The sequence below is a fragment of the Physeter macrocephalus genome, chromosome 20 (genome assembly GCF_002837175.3).
Source record: "Physeter macrocephalus isolate SW-GA chromosome 20, ASM283717v5, whole genome shotgun sequence".
In the NCBI taxonomy this organism is placed as follows: domain Eukaryota; kingdom Metazoa; phylum Chordata; class Mammalia; order Artiodactyla; family Physeteridae; genus Physeter; species Physeter macrocephalus.
In genome coordinates, this window is record NC_041233.1 from 53,586,606 (window position 1) to 53,594,632 (window position 8,027).

Here is an 8,027-nt window from a genome sequence, read left to right on the forward strand (position 1 = left end):
ACAAATACTACTGCAATGTAACATTTGCCCCATAAAATCTAGTAAAGAATAATTGAAAACTCAGCTGACTCTTTTCAAACCATAAAGGTCAAACACATTCCAAATTTGGTTTAATTCTATCTATTTTACAATTTTGGCTATGATCCTATTGTTTCCCAAAACATTGTCTAAATGACTGTGAGATTCTGTCTTTATAAAGTTGTTTCTTTCCGATTTGCCTCCTTGGTCTGTCACATTTAACCCCAGTCTCCATTCCTACTGCCATTAGCCTCTTTCAAGTCTTTGCCCAAATGTCACCTCCTCAGTGAGGCCTTCTGATCATCTTAATTTAAATTGCCACCCTCACCTCCACCTTAACATCTTTATTCTTTCCATAGCACTTATCACCATCTGGCCAGCTCTAATTCATTTATTAGTTGTATTTATTGTTTCCCGCCCCCCAACCTTGTGATAGAATGTAAATTCCATGAGGGCCAGGATAGTCTGTTTTATTCGCTCTGTATTCTTATCGTGTAGGATAGTGCCTGTAGTATAGTAATAGCACAATAAATATTTGTGAATGAATGAATGAATGAATGACCCCAGTTTAGGCCTCCATCAGCTCTCTCCTCTCGGTCTCCACGTCTCTGAGATGTCCCCTTTCTAGACTACTGTGGCCTCACTGCTAGGCTGACTTCCTCTTGCCACTCTTCTGCTCAGAAGCTCTCCATGGCTTCTCAGTGCCTACTCAGGCTTTCAGCACTCTCCGAGAGCTGGTGCAGCCCTCCCGGCCCTGGACAGACCCCCTCCTCTGTGAGCAAATTCTCTGCCTCTCCCCTCCCCTCTCTCCTCTGAATTCCTCCAGCAAGAGATTGTAAGAGGGGCAAGTTAACCATCCCCTAGGGTGAGTGTGAGGTTGAAGGTTAATGCACGTCACAGAGCCTAACATCTTTACAGTTGACCACGACTGCTAATGCCATCATCATCATATGATTCTGCCATCAACTTCTCATTTAAGTCATAGGTGTCCTGAAGCTAGGAGCTAAAAAATCAAGTCGGATTCTCCAGTTTACTAGAAACAAAGCTGATCTAGTGACCCAGATCACAGTGGTGTATCAGAGCTGGCTAGTGCCAGCTAACAAGATCCAAAGGTGAAATGTTCTAGAACTTTGAGAGCTGACTGTTAAACATTCACACGCTCCTGGCCGCCTATCTGACTCCTGTGTTTATTTCTGGTTTGCAAACCAGAGGGGATAGAGGTGTTACTGGTTACTTCAGAAACACTATCAAGTGAGAAGGAGAGAATTAAAAGGATCTGGGGAGAGAGGTGAAGGAGGAGTTTGGGGAGTGAGAATAGTAGTTCTGTTTCAGACATTTTGAGTAAGACCCGTAAGAGGAGCCTAAATGGGCTAGGCATTCAGGGGAGAGGAATGAACTGGAGATAAAGATTAGGAAATCCCCTGGTTCTGGCAGCACTGGAGGACTTACCCCAGGGATCCAGCAGCCACTGCTAACCCCAGTCCACCCAGCCATGGCCAACAGCACAGTCACCAGGGCCTGCCTCTGTCACTTTAGACTCGGTTCAGGTTCTCTCCTGCTGTCCCAGATCAGTCTTTGATTACCTCATGCCTAGATTAATCCAACAGTCTCCTAATTTCTTCCCTTCTCTCTACCTCTCCGATTCAGCCCATTCGTTACTGCCTGGTTGGTTTTCCTGAGGCTCCATTTCATCACATTGTGCCTTTGCTCAAACACCTTCAACAGCTCCCAATACGCTGCAAATAAAATCCCAACTCTCCTATTCAAACTCTTCTTCAAGGCAAATACCTGTACTTTCTTACCTCCATGCTTGACACCCATGCTTTCACCCACCATTTTGTCTGCAGCTGGAGTTTAATAAATATTTTTTTTTTATCGAAGTATAGTTGATTTCCAATGTTGTGTTAATTTCTGCTGTACAGCAAAGTGATTCAGTTATACGCATATATACTTTTTTTAATATTCTTTTCCATTATGGTTTGTCACAGGATATTGAATATGGTTCCCTGTGCTATACAGTAGGACCTTGTTGTGTATCTATCCTATACATAATAGCTTACACCTGCTAACCCCAATCTCCCACTCCATCCCTCCTCCAACCCTACCCCCCTTTGGAAACCACCAGTCTGTTCTCTATGTCAGTGATTCTGTTTCTGTTTCATAGATAGGTTCATTTGCGTCATAGAGTTTAATAAATATTTTTGAATGAAGACTAGAAGTCACAAATAAGCTGTTGTTTCCATCAATTCCCTTGTTCTTGCCATCATTCCTCACCTTGTGGATGAAGGGGAAACCTCAAGTTATAACTAAAATATAGAATTTTCTTGTATTTATTGGCGTCAAGGGTACAGAGCTACAGATTGATTTTCAACAGCAAGAAGCAAATTTTCCGAGATTTTTGTCATTCAGGAAACTCCAGGAATTTTCCCGAGGAGGCAGTTCAAAGCTCCAAACAACACTTGCTGCTGAGAACCAAACACAGCTGTCCAGGCAGCGGAGGAAGCTGGTGCTTGGTGAGAAACCAAACCAAAACAAAGCCCTGCCCGCACATTTGAGGATGGCAGAGTTCCCAGGTCGACAGCTTGAAGTGAGTAGATGATACAAGATTTTTGATATAAAAAAAATAAAACTACCGGAAGCAGAAGTTTTCTTTCTCAAACTGACTTCTTCTAATGCACAGAAACGGAAGAACAACAAGACTTCTCAGGACAAAAATAACGTTTTGTTTTTTTTTCTTCTTTTGATGGGAAGAAGCCCACTTCTCCACCCAACCCAGGGAGAACCTGCAACCCTCTCCCTTCTCTCCTGCCCCAGATACTCATACTTAATAAAGGTCTGTAAGATCAATCATATGGATACCAAGTATTACCCCAGATGGAAAAACAAATCAAGATTAAATGAAGAAGAACAGCAACTGCATAGGAGCCGGAGAGTGGCAGCCAATGGCCAGGTGTGCTCTCTTGTTTCCTCATAGCTGCCATCACCTACCCAAGCCAGGACCACTAGTTGTATCTCCAGCACATGGGAGTGGCAGTACGAAGGGGAGGGTAGAATAGGGACCAAGAACCCACAGTGGGCCAGGTGGCTATGTTCATGTTATCTTGCTCATCGCTTACAATGCAATGAAGTCAGCACTATGATTGCCCTTTTACAAATCGGAAGCTGAAAAGCCCACAGGTTAAGTGACTTGCCCAAGACCACACACCTGCTGAGTGGCAGGTGGTTACCAGGACTAACTCCAAGACCCCAGGCTGAGTGTGTATGCAGCTGTCAACACCTGTGGTGTTCAACAAGGTGATCTAAGTGTTCTAGGAAACAAACAAACCAGAAATACAAGCAAGTTGGGAATACATTGGGCTAACCTAAAATAAACAGGTTTCTTTACTGCAAGGCTCCCCGAAGTCTTGAATAGTCTAACACACATAAAGTTTTTCTGGCTTCCCTTAATACACCACAGAACTTTCTGTTTTGCATGGAGCACTTCATGAGAATAGTGTCACCCAGCACCCATTTTGGGAATCATGGCAGGACACCCTTCCAGTCTCGTTGAGATCCTCGGTCTGTTCTTGAGTGGGCCTGACACCACTTTTGGAAGAGTCCAGGGAAATCAAAAGTCCAGTGAGAAGTACTCTGACAGAAATACCTCTCAATTGTGTGGGAACACCACAGGGGGACAGGGGAGGGAAGAGGGCAAGAAAGCTGAGCTATTTTAATGACAGTGAACACTTTTTAGCACTTGCTCCCTCCCGGGACTCTTTGAGGTAATTATTTAGTCCTTATAACCACCTATAACATAGAAATCATTATAACCTCCATTGCACAGATGAGAGAATTGAGGCACAGAGAGGTTTGATAACTTACCCAAGGTCACACAGCTCATAAATGTCTGTGTGTTGAATTCAGGTAGTCTGGCTCCTTTATTACTATGTTATACTTGCTCACATTGAAGAGACATTTAGGTGGGAACTTGTAGCGTGGAGAAAGGCAGACATGGCAGAAGATTCATATAATAGTTATCCAAACAGCATAAAAGCTTAACAAAAACACCAAGTTAGATTTGATTTCTAGTTTATTCTACATTTACTGGTGCCTACTGTACAGGAGCTGTGTTAGGTGCTGGGGATTCAGATGTTAATATGACCTACATGATTCCTGCCCCAACAGGATTTACGGTCCAATAGAAGGTACACACAAGGGATTAGTGTATTACAGAACAGAATAACATGTGGTCTTATGGGCAAGGAGACACAGAAGACTGTGGGAGCATGGAGGGCACCTGACCCAAACTTAGGATAGCCCTGAGTACTTTAGTGCTTTATAAAGTACTTTCACCTCTATGTGATGCTTGAAAGAAGGAACATTTGGTATGAAGTTATTTCAGGGGGATCACATCTTCTTGTCCCCAGGACCATAACCACAGCTCGGAATTCTGGCAAGTGCCCAGAATGGCCTGACCACTGTATAGTGTGGTCCCCCTCTTGAAGCCTCTCCTCTAGGAAGTGTAGGCCTCTGGCCCTCGCTAATCTCTTCCCCAAGCTTGGTGCAGGTGCAGTAATGTCCCCTTGACTGGGAGTCTTCACAACCATCTGTCAGCACTTAGCTTGATCCTAGGCATGGAAGAAACAGGAACACTCCCCCTAAATCCCATGTGCTCCCCGGCATTTCCAAGCCCTGCTGTAGTTAGGTGGACTATGTGGCTAATTCTGGCCAATGGGCTATGACCAGCAGTCATATGTGTTTCATTTCTGAGACAAATTTCCCCTTAGAATGAGTATGCCTTCAGCAGTGTAGGTGATTCTCCATTTCCTACACCCTCACTTTCACTGGACAATGTATTTGTCAGTCAGGGTCCAGTTAGGAAATAGGAAAGCACACTAGATCTTTCAACAAAGAGAATTTAATATAGGAGACTGGTTTAGCAGGCATCGGAGAGCTACAAAGCAAAATGAGAACACTGAGATATCTCAGAGAGAGTAACTGTAGGAAGCATGTCCCACCCCAAGGGCTGCAGGAACAAAGGGACAGAGCAGGCATTGTTGAAATCTGAAAGTTTGGAGCAGGCAGTCCCCATGGAGCTAGAAACCAGATATCTGAGGAAAGGGTGCTGCCTGCTGCTGGTGGTGCTGTAGGAGTTCATAGGAAGATCCCTGCAGAGCTGGGACTCAGACCTCTGAGAAGTAGATGTTCCTGGCTAGTGCTGGTACTTCTGAAGGGTATGATGAAGCTATGTTTGGTTGTGCCAAAAAAAGGGGGAGAAAGGGTTACAAAAAAAAAAAAATGCTGGAGATGCCAGAGTGAAGAACCATTACTGAGAAGACCCTGATAGTATCAGCAAGCAAATCAAAAGGGTCAAGTCTTCCTCTCTCCAGGCTTGCAGTCTCTCTCTCTCTAGTGCCCCCCTATTGGCAGGGCCCAACACGGAGCCAGATGACATGAGAGATGGAGTTTGCACAGTCCTAGCCCCAAACTCATAGAGCAGATCATAGAAAGAGAGATTTCTTGATTGAGAGACAATAACCTAATAACCAGACAGGCATCATCACATTTTTAATAGTAATCTTTCCAATACTAATGATTCAAAGCAAATTAAATAAGACATTGGTTAGCATAATATTTCAATGATTTAATAGCTTTATAAATCATATAGAACTGATTTCAGATCAAAGTGGGACTTCTCTAAAAACAAAACACAAAATCACTACCAACTGACATTTATTTAAAGTACTTCCTCTGTGCCAAACACTCCACTCAGGAGTTTCTGTGGGTTACCTCAGTCAATCCTCATTTTACAGATGGGGAAATCTGAGGCTTAGAGAAGTGAAGCACCATGCTCAAGGTCACAGTTCCAAAGCAATGGAGATGATGAGATTTGTACAGGCAGCCTGATGTCAGAGCCTGAGCTCTCAGCCATGTCTCTGTACTTCTCCATCCCCTTTACACTTAGGTGACACACTGGTTCTTCCTCTGGCCATACCCTGGAGGTGAACATGACAATCCCAGATTCTTGCCAGAATCTTTCCCCTACTCCAGGCCACGGGGCCACTTGGTAGTTAAGACTGCATTCTCACGTGAAACATTCAGCACTTCAGTAACCAAAAGCCTACCAGTGAAGACCACAGTGCACTCTCATCCCAGATTTTGATCTTTGGCAAGCAATCACAGCACACTGGAACGGTAGAACTGCAGTAAAGGTCTTACCAGATGTTTAAATCCCTTCTGTAACATTTCAACAAACAGTTGTTTGGACTCTATTTGAACAATTTTCATGACCTGTAATATCCCACTGTGCAATGTGGCCTCTCTATTTTTAGAGAGCCCTAGTTAATAAAAAGTTCTTACTCGCAGAGAGTTAAAATCTATTACTCTGGAAATTCCATGGAGGTAGTGGTTAGGACTCCGTGCTTCCACTGAAGGGGGCGTGGGTTCGATCCCTGGTCCGGGAGCTAGGGTCCTGCAAGCTGCCGTCTGGGGCCAAAAAAAAAAATGTATTACTCTATAAGTTCCATCTGTAGATTTTTTATCTTTCTTAATCAACCCAGACAGCTTTGCAAATGCTTGAAGGCAGCTGTCATATCACTTTTCCCTGGTATTGTGGTGAGGAGTTCATGTACTTTTGAAGGTAGCAACAGTCTCAAATATGGCAGAATGGATGAGCAGAGCTCAGATTTGTTATTGGGGAAGACACACGTAGAGGAAGGCTTCTTTGCAGTTAAGAGCACAGGTTTTATACTCAGATTAAATTCAGTCATTTCCTACTTGTGACCACTGACTAGTTCTGTGACCTTGAGAAAGTTGTTAAACCCAGGGGGATGCTAGTACCTACCAGACAGTGGTGTTGTGAGGATTCAATCAGCTAAGGCTTGTAGGTGCTTGCCATGACCACAGAGTAGATGCTCCGGAAATGAGATTAGGAAAGTGTATTGATGAAAGACATGAATTTTATTTTACACATCAAGTTATGAAAATGTCTCTTTATGGCAGTAATTCTCACCTAAAGATCATCCCATCCCATCCCAAAAGATTAATTTTAGGCTTATATAACAGACTACTTAGTCTCCTGAACAGACATTAGTCTACTGAAAAGCTGAGATATTTAGCATTTGAAATCCAAAGACCTAAATCAAGATCTGATTCTGCCCCTTATTCTGTGATCTTGAGTACATTGAGCCTTTGTTTCCTAACTTATAAAATGCACCAGCATAGCTAAAATGCCGACCATGAAATACGATGGAGCAATTAGAGGCAACAGATTAGAACACAGAGCAATGTGAAAGGATCTGAAAACATAGTTCTGAGTGAAAAAGAGAAAGGTGATCCGCAGGATGAGAAGTATAACAATGCCATTTATGTAAAATCAAAACAACCATACACAATGAATAACACCCATGCTAACTACAGAAATCCAATGTATTGCAGTGCTAATCTATGAGGGGAAGAGAATGCAAGCTATTTGGGAGGTTAAAAAATCATCAAAAATAAAGATAAGGAGAGGGCTTCCCTGGTGGCGCAGTGGTTGAGAATCTGCCTGCTAATGTAGGGGACACGGGTTCGAGCCCTGGTCTGGGAGGATCCCACATGCCGCGGAGCAACTAGGTCCGTGAGTCACAACTACTGAGCCTGCGCGTCTGGAGCCTGTGCTCCGCAACAAGAGAGGCCGCGACAGTGAGAGGCCCGTGCACCGCGGTGAAGAGTGGCCCCCGCCTGCCACAACCAGAGAAAGCCCTCACACAGAAATGAAGACCCAACACAGCAAAAATAAATTAATTAATTAATAAACTCCTACCCCCAACATCTTAAAAAAAAAAAGACAAGGAGAAAAGGGAACCCTCTTGCACTGTTGGTGGGAATATAAATTGATACAGGCACTATGGAGAACAGTATGGAGGTTCCTTAAAAAACTGAAAATAGAACTACCATATGACCCAGCAATCCCACTACTGGGCATATACCCTGAGAAGACCATAATCCAAAAAGAGTCATGTACCAAAATGTTCACTGCAGCTCTATTT